The sequence below is a fragment of the Carettochelys insculpta genome, chromosome 21, assembly GCF_033958435.1.
Source record: "Carettochelys insculpta isolate YL-2023 chromosome 21, ASM3395843v1, whole genome shotgun sequence".
NCBI lineage: Eukaryota > Metazoa > Chordata > Testudines > Carettochelyidae > Carettochelys > Carettochelys insculpta.
Window position 1 is genome coordinate 11,337,607 of NC_134157.1, and position 13,063 is coordinate 11,350,669.

The following is a 13,063-nucleotide window of genomic DNA, read 5'->3' on the forward strand; positions in this document are numbered from 1 at the left end:
CGAGTGGAGGAGTTCGCGCGTTTAAACCAATCAACCCCCGGGCTGTAACTCGCGGCTTGTCAGGTGGTGGCGGCCGGTGCGGTCTCGGGGCTCCCGGAACTGGAGCTTTGGGGATCCAAGAAACTTGCGCTACCATCGCACGTGCCCCCGGGGACCCAATGGCCGAGACCCTGAGTGGGGCATATGGCCCTGACGACCCAATGGCCGAGCCCACGAGGGGGCCCTATGGCCCTGGGGATCCAGGGCTGTGAGCTCAAGCCTTGAGGAGGCTATTCAGGCAAATAGACCTTAAAAATCAATCTGTCAGGGATGGGGCTTTGTCCTGTTGAGGGGAACAGGATTCAATGACTGCTCAGGGTCCCTGCCAGCTCTATGGGATATGAAATTATCACCTCATCTTGGATGCCCCATTTAAGATGCTTAGGATCTGGTTTTTCATAGTTGCCAGCAGTCCGTATTGGAGCAGTACTGTCAATGATTTCAGCTGGAGCTGTGAACAGGTGTAGAATTTTAGATTCTCAGACTCCTGCATCTCGTGGTAAGCAAGTAACTGAAGCAGGATGAAGTACAGCCTTTGCCAATAGGTTTCACAGATATTTGTTGGCAGCATAATGGTGAGACAAAGGAATCTTTGGTTCCTGTCCAGGCTCTGGGGGTGAATATATTCTTGGGGTCACTGATCCTTCTGCAAACTTTTCCCTTTTGGCACTCTTCTATCCCATCCTGTTCAACCTGTCATAATCCCAGTCCTGTCTCTTATCTGCTCTTGATTCCTCATCCAAGTCCACATTTTCGATTCCTCAAGCTTCTCATCCCCAAGAAGTCTTTTTACTCAATCAATCCTAACCTCTCTCTTAGGGCTTCCCATCAATATCATAGTTTCCAGTCACTGCTCTCAGTCCCTTTACTCCCTCCACGTCCAGTTTTTCTTACCTAGCAAGTCCAAGTTCCTCTCTCCCAGCTCCTCATCTGACCTCTCTCTCCTCCCCTGATCTCCAGTCATCCCATTCATGCCCATGTTTTCCCTGCCACTGCCCCCAAGTCCCAGTCTCCTTTCCTGCACTCCTCATCTTGTTTCTGTCTCTCTACAATCATTTTCCCCTGGGTCTTGCCACAGTCTTCCCCGTCGCCAACTTTTTGTCCCAGTCTCTCTGCAGCCAGTCTTGTCCTCCCATAACCACTCTTTGTCCCTTCCCTCCAGGCAGCCCCTCACTGGTTCCCAATCTCTATTTCTCTTTTACCCTGGCTCTTTGTTCTGTCTCAATATTCTCCTCTGCCAGTTGGTTCCTGCTCCTGAGCATGTGCAAACTGATTTTTCAAAGGCTTACAACTTGGTTATGTTTGGCTGGCTTTTCACAGGGAGAGCAAAAGGCACATCTTTGGCTAAAGACTACACCTTGGCAAATTTAAAGTCTGATCCACAGCTTGGAGCCTCTAGAGATTCTCGAATTAATGTTACCAGATATGTACTAGTCTTATTCTAAGAAGCAGCTGAACTACTTTTGCTAAAATCTCCCAAAAATAATTGAGCCTGAGGCAGACACCCAACAGGGGAAGTTTCTGCCCAAACAGTTAAAAGTTTGGCAAACTGAAAACAGGGGCTTATAATGAGCCATGTTGGAGAACCTTAATAATACAGGATGCTACCAGCTCAGCCTGTAATATTACTCAAGGCACTGACCTCTGTGATGTGTCAAGTAATAAAGAGCTTTGAGTCCTAACATACAATTAAAGAGAGTCTCTCTGGAGGTTTTTCCTCCTGTTTAAAATAGTTTATTGAAGAAATGGCATTGACCCCATTCACCAATGCCGCCTACCATCTGCCTTCCAAATTAAAGAAGCTGCTGGTTGAGCACTATTTATGTCCTCTCATTGCTCTAAACATTGTAGTAAACCAAAACGTTCACCTAATATCAAGCCTTCAAATACAAGAACTGTGATCACATTATTCAATGAGTGCAAACGCAACATATATACAGGCTCAAATTCATCCCAGAAACACTGCTTCCCTCCCGCCTTCCCCATGTGAGTTAGAATTGAAAATCTGGTGTTGAGCTACATGCAGCCTGGTTGTTATAGCTATATGTAACATGACAGACCCAGGTTGCCAGCACCAGAGATTGACCTGCAACTCTAGGAGTTAAAGCCCTGTGCTCTACTACATGAGCTAAGGCCAAGTAGCTCTCAGCCAAGGCAGTAGCACAGATACTTTACTCACCCTAGCACGTGGTTTTAGCACCTCTGGGGAATAGCTGCTTCCCTGGGCTGAGGAAACACATCCAAAGCTTTTCTGAGACCTTCTAGCAGTTCATCCTGGACAAACCCCTACTTGCAGCATCAACAGATACTGGTTGCTAGCACCAGGAATTGAACCTACAATCATAGGAGCTAAAGCCAGCTAGCCTTTAGCTATGGTCCAAGGTTCAATCCCTGATGCTGGGAACATGGGTCTGTCAGCATTACACACGTAAATGCAGGAACCAGATTAAAATACTGTCATTTGAGGGAGAATCCAAAAGGGAAAGCAGTGCGGAATGGTGCTGGGCCTTTTCTTGAGGTGGAAAAGGTTCAGGGCATGGAGCTCAGTTCTGAAGAGCAGGGCAGGTTCCTGACGGATGTGGTAACCAGGAAGGAGATACCAGTAGGAAACCGATTTTAATTACACTTTCCTTAACTTTCACATACCTAGTGATGATGCAGCCACTGAAGGAGAAGCACCCTACCATTACTCCTTGGAAGTCCCAGAGAACTTGCTGGCACGGAGAACAGTGTGTATGTAAGCTTCATGCTTGCAACACTCAAACTACATAGTAAACAGAAAGCATCCAGTATCAGAGAATCAGAACAGGTCACAACCAAACACCATGATACTTAAGTGGGCAAAGGTATTAAATTGGCAGATGAAAGTTTAAAGCTTCCAACATGCCACGATGCAAAATGTCTTTGCTAAAATCCCTCCCTTCTGCTGCTGCAGCCAAGTCACCCCTGCCTTTTCCCAAGAGCTTTTCACTGGCTTCCTATCTCCTTCCACAGTCAATAGGCCTTATTTGTCTTTCAGGGATTCTGCTCTTGGTTATATCCCCTGCTCTCATTTCATTTTCGAAGTCAGCCAACAAATGCCACTAATGTCAGCCTTGAGCTCACATAATCCTTCCACAGCATAGCTCCTAGCTAAAGCAATGTTCAGAACAAAACCTGGAGAGTTTGCAGATGGTCTAGGAATTTTTCTGAATGAAAATGGGCCAAGAGAGATCCTGAATTCCAAAAAGCCCTTGAAATATCTCTTCAGCAACAGTCTGCTTCTTAGTAACGCCATGGAAAAGAACCGCATCAGCTATTTACTGGCAGTGAACTCAGACTGACCATCACTTACTGTGCATCTATCTGGTTATATTCTCAGTTTTAACAGGAAGATAGGAAAGGCCAAAGAGGAGCAGACTAGTTTAGTCTCCTGTCACCAAGAGCAGTCAGATGCTGCAAAAGAAGTCTGTTCTGGTCTGGCTATGGTCTGAAGAAGTGGGTCTGTCCCATGAAAGCTCACCTAATAAACTATTTTGCTAGTCTTTAAAGTGCTACTTGACTGCTTTTTGTTTTGGTAGTGTATAGACTAGCATGGCTTACCCTCTGTTAGTATGCAAAAGAAGGTGTGATTTTACATGTCATAAAGGCCTTGGCCAATCAGCCTTCTCTTTTGTATAGGTTAATAGCTCACTGAGCACCATGATATCTGAGCGCCTTCTAGTGATGCATTAAGGAACTTGGCTAACATCTGTTCTCTCTCTTTCATACACTCTGTGCTTATGTTACAGAGGGCCAGGTCAAAGAAATGTACATTGCACCTGGAGCAGAAATTGGTGAGGTTTGAGATGGTCCTTAACAGTCCATTCGATGGTCTGGAATGTGCATTATTTCATACCATGAATTGTTTCACCAAAACTCAGATTTGCTCAAAAATCTACAGGCAAAATCTTCTGTTCAGTTACGAAGGTGCATCTTCCCTTGATTTAATTGGGAATGCACAAGGGTAACCGAGAACAGCATCTCACCCACCAGAGTCCCATTAGCATTCATAGCCACGTAAGCCTTATTGTACGAGTAGATACCCTAGGCTGATGTGCTTCTGCTTGTAACAGGAAGCAGACCAACGTGCCTTGCTACAATCTCACTGAGGCTCATCCCAGCTCCCCACCCACAGATCCAACACACCAAACAAAAGGTTGCAAATTTGTTCTCCATTGGAAAATTTAAACCACGTAATAAAAAGGATTTTGATTCTTTCCTCTGTCCATTTTTTTGTTTCTTCTCTTCTGGGGAGCATGGAGTAGAAAAGCCCCTTGATGACAGTGTAGTCAAGGGAAAATTAACTGGGTTTGTTGCGGCATTTCACAGGGAAGTGAAGTAGATAAATAGGGGGTTTACAATGAGGCCCAGTGCTACGAGGAAGCATTTTAACAGGGAGCCTTGTAGTGAGGATTCAGTTATTTTTTCACAAAGCATCAGGGAATCCACAAACAGCTGTTTGCATCCCTCCACACAGCAAGTCGAACTTCAAGGCGAACAATAGCCGGGGAAAACTGGAGCCATCTCTGTAGCAGTGACAATGGGTTTCCTTACTCTGGCCTTTGTTTGATTTCCCAGTCTCAGTTTTGAACTCCCTGTGCATCAGAGAAAGGAGCGGGGGCTTGGGGGTGGGGGAGCAGGGAGAGGGGAGGGAGGGTCAGTGGGAGTTAAAGCCTTTTGCAGCCTCTCTCTCCCATTCATGTGGTAATTGGGTGTCAAGCAGAGATCAGTAAGATGGAGCCCGGCCCCTGTGCCCGGGTTAAACTGCAGCAAAAAGAAAGCAGGAGCTGAACAGATAGAGCACTGAATGTCATTACAGCTCACAGGAAGCTGCCTGCCTCCCCCAGGAGGCACTTCTGTTCCGGCTGGGTCGTTGTGCTGTGGGGAGTGCAATGCTTTTAATTCACGGGATTGCTGAAAGCAGCTAAACAAAGGCGGAGGGCATTAAACAATACCGCACCCCCGTCTCTACCTTCAATAGGGGGCTCTAAACAGGCATTTAACCTTCAGAATAGCTGAAAGTGATACTCAAAGCTGAGAACACAGCTAACCCGCTGCTGCTTAGCCCCTTATTATTGCTGAGCCGGAGGCCACTTGGACGGCTGCTCCTCAAGCCTTGACTTCCTGGGCCCGTTGGGTTATTCCTAATGATCATTTCTCCAGCAGGACAGTGAGCATCATGACCCTTTACTGCAACCTGCATGTGGCATGCGAAGTACAGCTCCGTAGCCTGCACCCGCCAAAGGCCTGGGAAAGGGTCAGGCTTGCCACACTGGGCTTGGTTGCCTCAGGCCTTCAGCAGCTCACCAGACCAAGGCCCAGGAACCCTGGGAGAACATGCTGAAATCCCACCTCCAGGCCACAGCTAGGGTTGGGGGTCATTTCTCTCTGCCTCTGACGCAGGTCAGCCCGTCTTGGAATGCTGCCAAACCAGCTCTGCCCAAGTAGAAATAGCCCTGTGCTCTTTATGAGCCTGATCGCACACTGTTAGTCAATGGGATGAGGATCAAGCCCCAGTTACTCCAGAAAGGCAACTCGTCTGTCTTTGAAATGAGCCAGATTGTGCCAAGCGTATAGTAGACCCTGCCCCCCCTGCCCCCTGCCCCTTAGGTTTCCTGAGAAGGGCCATTCATGTGATTGTTGACCAGTGGAGTTGCCTCCTCCTTTCCTTACAAGCACTTATTTTGATTTAAAGTACCCCCTCTCTCACTGTACTTCTCTGTAGCACCTCCAGAAACATGAGCTTTATCAGGAAGAATGGAGTGTGTGGAATATTTGTAGACCCCCCCCATTAAAATAGCAAAATATTGATCAGCAACACAGAGCACAGAATTTCTCTGGCTTAAGTCTTAATGTTACTGGAACTGCTCAGTAGAATCACGTGTTTAGCGTTCTAAGAAGTGCATGAAAATACAGTCCATCTTTGTAGCCCTGCATGCTCCCTTTTGTACTTTTCAGAAATCTAAAGGCAGAGATAGATTGCCCAGCACACTACAAAAGTACAAACATCTCATTGTGTGTGAAGATTTAATTGGCAGCCCTTATTTGTATCACAGTTAATTCATCCCATGAACTCAAAAATTAACCATGATTAAGCACATTGTTAAACAATAGAACACCAACTGAAATGTATTTAAAATTTGTGGGTTTTTCTACATTTTCAATATTGATTTCAATTACAACTCAGAATACAAAGTGTACAGTGCTCACTTTATATTACTATTTTTGATTAACACACTATAGAAATGATTAATAAAATAAATAGTATTTTTCCAATTCACCTCACACAAGTACTGAAAGTTGCTGTATCATGAAAATGTAACTTAACAATGAAGAAATGTTTTGGTTACATAACTGCACTCAAAAACAAAACAATGAAAAATTTAGAGCCTACAGGTCCACTCAGTCCTACTTCTTGCTCTGCCAATTACTAAGACAAATGAGTTTGTTTACGTTGATGGGTGATATTCTCCTTACTTCTTCTTTACCATGTCACCAGTAAATAAAATAGGCAGTCGCATGGCACTTCTGTAGCTGGTGTTGCAAGGTATTTATAGCCACATACGTTAAAGTCATAAGTCCCTTCATGCTCCCATGCTGATGATGCATTATTTTTAAAAAAGCACAAATTAAATGTGTGACTGACATCCTTGAGGGATAACTGTATGGCTCCTGCTCTGTTCTACCTGCATTCTGCCATCTATTTCATGTTACTGTAGTCTTGCACAATGACCCAGCGCATGTTCATCTTAAAAATGCTTTCACAGCAGATTTGACCAAATGCAAGTGAGATTTCTAAAGACAGATACAGCTCTTGACCAAGGTTTTAGACTCTGAAGTGTCATTCAGAAGCTAAGAGGGACAAAGTGTGGAGCATGCTTTCAAAAGTCTTTAAGGAGCAACATATTCAGGCAGAGACGACAGAAACTGAACCACCAAAAATAAAATCAGCCTTCTGCTGATGGCATCTGACAGATGATGAAAATGAACATGGATCAGTCTGTGCTGCTTTGGATAATTATCAAGCAAAACCCTTCATAAGCATAGATGCATGTCTTCTGAACAGGTGAGTTGCATCATGGAGGGACATATGAATCTTCAGTATATTTGGCACATCAATATCTTTCAACACCATACACAACAGTGACATGTGAACACCTCTTCTGACTTTCAGATGACATTGTAAACAAGAAGCAGGCAGCCTTATCTCCTGTGAATTGTAGCCATAGTTGTTTGGGTGAGTGATTGGCTGAACAAGTAGGACTAAGTGAATTTATAAGCGCTACAGGGTTTTTGTACATAACTCTAATTTGTAAGTTCAGCTTTCATGATAAAGAGAATGCCCTACATTACTTGTAGGAGATGAATTGAAAAAAATCCTTTTTGTTCTTTAGAGTGCAAATATTTGTAAGACAAATGAGTGAGCACTGCACATTTATATTCTGTGTTGTAAATAAAATCAATAATTTTGAAAAGTGGAGACCATCCAAAGTATTTAAAATAAATACTTTCTATTATTGTTTAACATTGTGATTAATCATGCAATTAATTTGTATTGTTTGACCACCCTCTTAAAAGGTAAAGAGATGTTGTTGAGAGTAGGTCCAATGATCAGGGCCATTAAAAAGTTTTACAGACTTTCAAAGCAGTAAAAACATTTCATAATTTTTCTTTAACAATTCAAGGACTTGATCCTGCAATTGCTGAGCAGCTATACCTATTATACACTTTCCCTGCAGTTTTTGCAAACCAAATATGGCTGTACCACATTAGTGGCTGACAGTCATACAGTAAAATTAACAAGAACATGTTGAGGGGATTGGGATGTGTGTGGGTGTGTGCATGCACCAATTAGAACCCCAAGATATGTGCACTCAAGTTGTGTGAATCTTGGGTTAATGCAACTCTGAGTTGTGGGGAGCTGGTGCCTGGCTCCGGGCTGCCTACCGCTCAGGGGACCCAGGAAACAGACTAGTGCAGCAGTGCTGGTCAACTTCCCAACTCCTGTGAGTGGCAGGGAGCCAGGCACCAGCTCCCAGCCACTCAGGGGAGCCGGGAAACTGATTAGTGCTGCTGCCCTGGTCAGTTTCCTTGCTCCTGTTGGTGGTGGTAGCCAACGGCCTGACTCTCAGCTCCTATCACTGACAGGAGAGGCTGCTGCCACTCACAGATCCTGTCAGGGGTAGCAGCTTGACTCTTGGCAGCACTGGTCAGTTTCCCTTCTCCTGCAAGCAGCAGGCAGCCCAGATCCAGGCTCTCCGCTGCCTGCCCCTGACAGGAGACAGGCTCCCCTGAGTTATGCAAAAGTTGACTTACACTGGGCTGTGCAAGAATGCAACCTAGGTGTAAGTCGGGGTCTACTATACTAGCAGAAGTGACTAGTGCAGGGATTTTGGGAGGGTGGGGGGAGTGTGCCAGATAACAGAGCTTTTACTGTACTACTTTACTTGTGTTTTCACTGTCCAAGTTGAGAGGGGTGCAAAAAGTGATCAGCATAAATGGTGAAATGTAAATTAGCCTTGTAAAACTCTTCCACTTTTCACAAAATAAGGGGTTAATATATCAGTCTTCCCTGTGAAACGTGCACTTGTGCAGCCACACAGCAGAAATTCACAGGCTGCCCAGCTGATTAGTAAAGCATCCACTGCTAGGTTTTGTGTTTCTGCTGGTGGTGCACATTCGCACATGCCTTGGTGCATATAAAATGTAGTCTGTGCTTGTCTGGAAAAAATCCACACAAGGATGGATAAGATTAGAGGGAACCTAGGTAAAAATACAGTGCTCTTATAGCTATGTTGGTCCCAGAATATGAGAGATGAGGTGGGTGAGGTAATATATTTTATCAGACCAACTCCTGTAGGTGAGAGACTTCTTGTCTCACACTAACAGAAGTTGGTCTAGCAAAAGATATTATCACACCAACCTTGTCCCTCGAACAGCTTACTAGTAATCAACAAAGGGATTCATTTTTAAAGTATGATTTTTAACCCTATGCAATCACTTTTACTGATATTGCATTCAAAAGGAGAATAATATTTCACACTCGAAGCACTTTTTATCTGCTCAGGGCTGTACATTAGCTAACAGATCAGAAACGAGGAACGAGGCCCATGCTGTGTCCTGCAGAATAAAGGTGGGACGAAATCAGTTTATTTCCTTCTTTCTTTCTTTTTTTTTTTTTTTTAAAAAAGCACAGGCATCAGTTTTCATTAATACTAACCACTGGCTGCTTCTTGCCAATCACAGTCTTCCAGGACTTTACCAGGGTGTAACTGGGAGGCAGCTCCAGGCCCCAGAGTGGGCAGGGCCTCAGGTAGAAGGGACATGGCTAGGAGCTAGGCAGACCTTCAGATAAGGCTATCTCAGGAGGGGTGTGGGGGTCAGGCATTGGGCAACCCCTCCCGCCCCCGAGTGTCCCAGATGTGAGGCTCAGGGCAATCTCCCCACCCCACAGGCACCACCCCTCCCAAGCTGAGTCCCTGGCCTGCCCTGGGACCCCCATCCCAACCACCCAGGCTGGGGAGTACCTGGGGCAGGGTGTGGCGGCAGCAACAGGATGTCGCCTCCACTTGAACCCCTCCTCCCACACGCAGCACCCAGGGGGCACAAGAGCAGCCTGCCCTGCTCCGCATCCTTCCCGCCTACGGAGCACGTCTCCCTGCGCAGCAGTGCCGCAGCGAGGCGGAGGGAGTGGGGCAGTCTGCTGCTTGCAATGTGAATGCAGGGGAGGGGAGGGGCATGAAGGGAGGTAAGCCTCTGCTGCTGCTGCCTCGGCCATACCCTGCCTTGGGTAATCTTGCCTCTTCCCATTTATGTCTGGGGTGGCCACCCCAGGGCCTCCGAAAGCACAGGGCTAAGGGCTGCTGCCCCCGTTTGTCCCTTGGATGGGATGGCTCTGCCCTCAGCGGTGCTGGTGCACACCCCATGGGGATTCGGCGGTGATTTAAAGAGCCAGGGCGGCTGCTGCGGTTTTCACGGGCCCTTTTCAATCATTGCCCTGGGGCAACTGCCCCCTTCCTCTGCCCCTCCCCCTCCCACACCATCATTGGCCATGCCGCATTCATTGGAATGGTTTCAGCTCCGCACGTCAGCCCTGATTCTGCAAAGCACTTAGGCATTCACTCCGGGACCAATGTCTTCAGTGTGTTTAAGTGCTTTGCAGGATCGGGACCTTTAAGACAAAAGGGCCTGATCCCAAACGGAAGTCAATGGATTCTGCATCAAGCTCCATTACCCATCTGTAGCAACACAACAACCTTTACTGTGTGCAAAAAATAGCCCAAGTTGCATGTGATTGGGCGTTGGCTGTCAAATTTACTACTGGACAAAATGAAGTGCTACAATAGTCTACGGTAATGGCTCCACACAGCTCCAGAACGCCAGCATAAACTGTAGTAGTGTGACCATTGTAGCAGAGTACTGCTGTGACAGATGGCTAGAGAGAGACAGAAGAGGCCAGATTTTCAAATGTGCAGCACCTCCAGTGGGAGCCTGAGATTGAAGCGGTGTTTCCAGGCTGCTGCCTGAATAAGGATAACCCAACACGCTATGGCCTTTGGAAAAATCTCACCACGCATTTAAGCACCTAGATGGGAGCAGAGCTGCCCTGAGAATTAGGCTGCAGTTGGGGGATGTGTGTGTGTGTACACGTGCTGTGGGTGGGAAGGCACGCCTCTGAGAATTCCAGCCACACTGCTGGCACGCATAGCTAGATCGCCAGCTTTCTGGCCCAAGGGCTGCTGATTGCACTTTTCTCAGCATGCAATTGGCCATGATACTTCCATTTGCTAAACACACCTAGTTTTCCCAACATAAAAGCACTCTGCTTGCAGCCCCTAGCCTCCCATCCAAGCAGCCTCTCAGCTGCTACAATCATTCAAAACGTCAGAGCTTCCACAAAACCTACGCAGCCGCATGTGAAGCCCAGCCGAGCTCCCCACAGCAGCAGTGCTCCTCATGCACTGGCTGGGTCCCGTCTCTCCAGCCACACACCACCGCCCACAGCACAAGCTTGTTTTTATTTCAATTCATTCAAAAAAAAAAACAAAAAAAAAAACAAACTGAAAACACGATCACCAGCAGCATCTCTGAGGCAACAGTCCCCAGGCATCTGGGCTTGGTTACCGCCAAGACAAACACATCCGTTCCCTCCAGGAAAAATGCTCCTATCTCCTCCTGCACCGATTAAAAATGTACAGCTCCAGGAGCAATAGTCTATTCACAGCAGAGGCAACTGCACCCCCTCAGCTCTTAGTGTTTGCTATTGCCTTCAAGCCAGCTACGATTTCACCTGTTATTTCCAGAGAAAGCCTACGGAGACCCTGACTGGAATGAAATTCCCTTAGAGCTGGGGTTCTGAATCAAACCAGGAGTATGGCTCAATGGTGCTGAAATCTTGCAGGCGGCTAGCACCAGCTTCCAGTCTCTTGCGGAGGACATGTAATGAGACTGAAGGAACACCAGGGATTTCCACCAGTAGGAATCTGGAAAGAGCATCAGACCTTGCAAGATTTCTAAGCTCTTGGGTGGCAGCTGAGCTCACCCCTTCACAGCCCAGGTTGTGCCTGTTCTGTAGGTCAATAGCAGGCATCTGACTCTGGGGCAGCTCACCTTGCACCAGCCCTAAGTTAACTTAAGACTGGGTGTTCCCATCAATCAATCAATCAGCCTCCAGGTCAGGCTCCAGAGGAGTCCAAGCCTCTTGTGGATTTGTAGTTGCCTGGTTCAGCACACAGCTGATCTGTGACAGGTGCCCTACAGGAAGCAGTTGCTCCAGACCCTCAGGCCTGGAGGTAAGAAAGTGGCAGTCAGCGTGCCCCACCCCCGCTGGCCTAGACTGAGGTGTGAAGAGGGCTGTGGGCGACGCCTCACCCCATGTTTTTCAGGAACGCCCCTTGCTGGCCCTGCTAACACAAAAGCCCCTCTGGGAGTGTTCGGCTTGTGACCGCAAGCCAGCATCTCTCAGGCAAGCCAGCGGTTGCCATTCCAAGCCCACCACAGGCACAGGCCTCCACTGGCCCTCAGCAGCACACCCACTGCTGTGGTAATGTCCTTACAAGACACCTGAGCCTCCTCCCTCCGGCTGGAGAAAGGGGCAGTCGGGCGGGAGGAGTTGCTGCCCACCTGAACCCTGAGGGCCATGCATGGCAAAAGAGGGAGGTGGGAGCATGGGCAGGAGATGCTGCCTTGGAGATCTCCGGTCTCCTGTCACGACTAGGGTCTGACCCTTGCGCAGTTTATTGCAGCTGCTTTACACGCCAGCCAGCTCTTCCCACCGCCACTGTTCAGCCACCTTACCCTGGTTGCAGAGCAGCACCTCAGCTTGAAGCCCTGAGCTGCTCCCAAGGGCAGCAGGTGACACGCCGGCAGAGCTCACACAAACCAGGACAGCAGGCCCTTGTTGAAGCTGGTGTAGTCTTAGCTGAGCCCAGCACCCCCTCCACTGGCAGCTGCAGGAGCTGCACTCCGCTCTGGTAACTTCCAGTCTCAACTCCTGCTGCCACCATAGAGTGGAGGAGCCAGGCTGGGCTCTGGGGAGTCCATTGGCAACCCTGGCCAGTTTGTCACCAGCCTGCCTGGCGCTGCCTTTCATTTGCCTGAGGAGATAGTGCCACGTGCAGAGAGGGGTGGGTGGGGAAAGGTTCACTGGGGAACCACACACCCTGTGCAAGCTGCGTACACTATTCGGGTAACTACCGTGTACATGCACAGCAGGAGGCTGGGGGGTGGGCACCTCGCCAACACCCCCCTGAATCTTACTCCACAGACCAGGACTTCAGCTTTTCAAAGCTGTTCAGGGCCTGGGACCAGCAATTAGGACAACGTCAGTGTGCAAGCAGGGAGGGGTAAGGAGCAAAACAGGAGCGGGTGGATCGCCTGCAAGGAAAGGGGGTGATGGATGGGGCCTTCTATCTCCAGAGGGCTGTTTCCTCGTTTTTGGGGGGGAGGGAGAAAGGGTCCCCAGCCAGTTTTTTCATGTGGTGGAAGTGGCAGTTCTATCCTG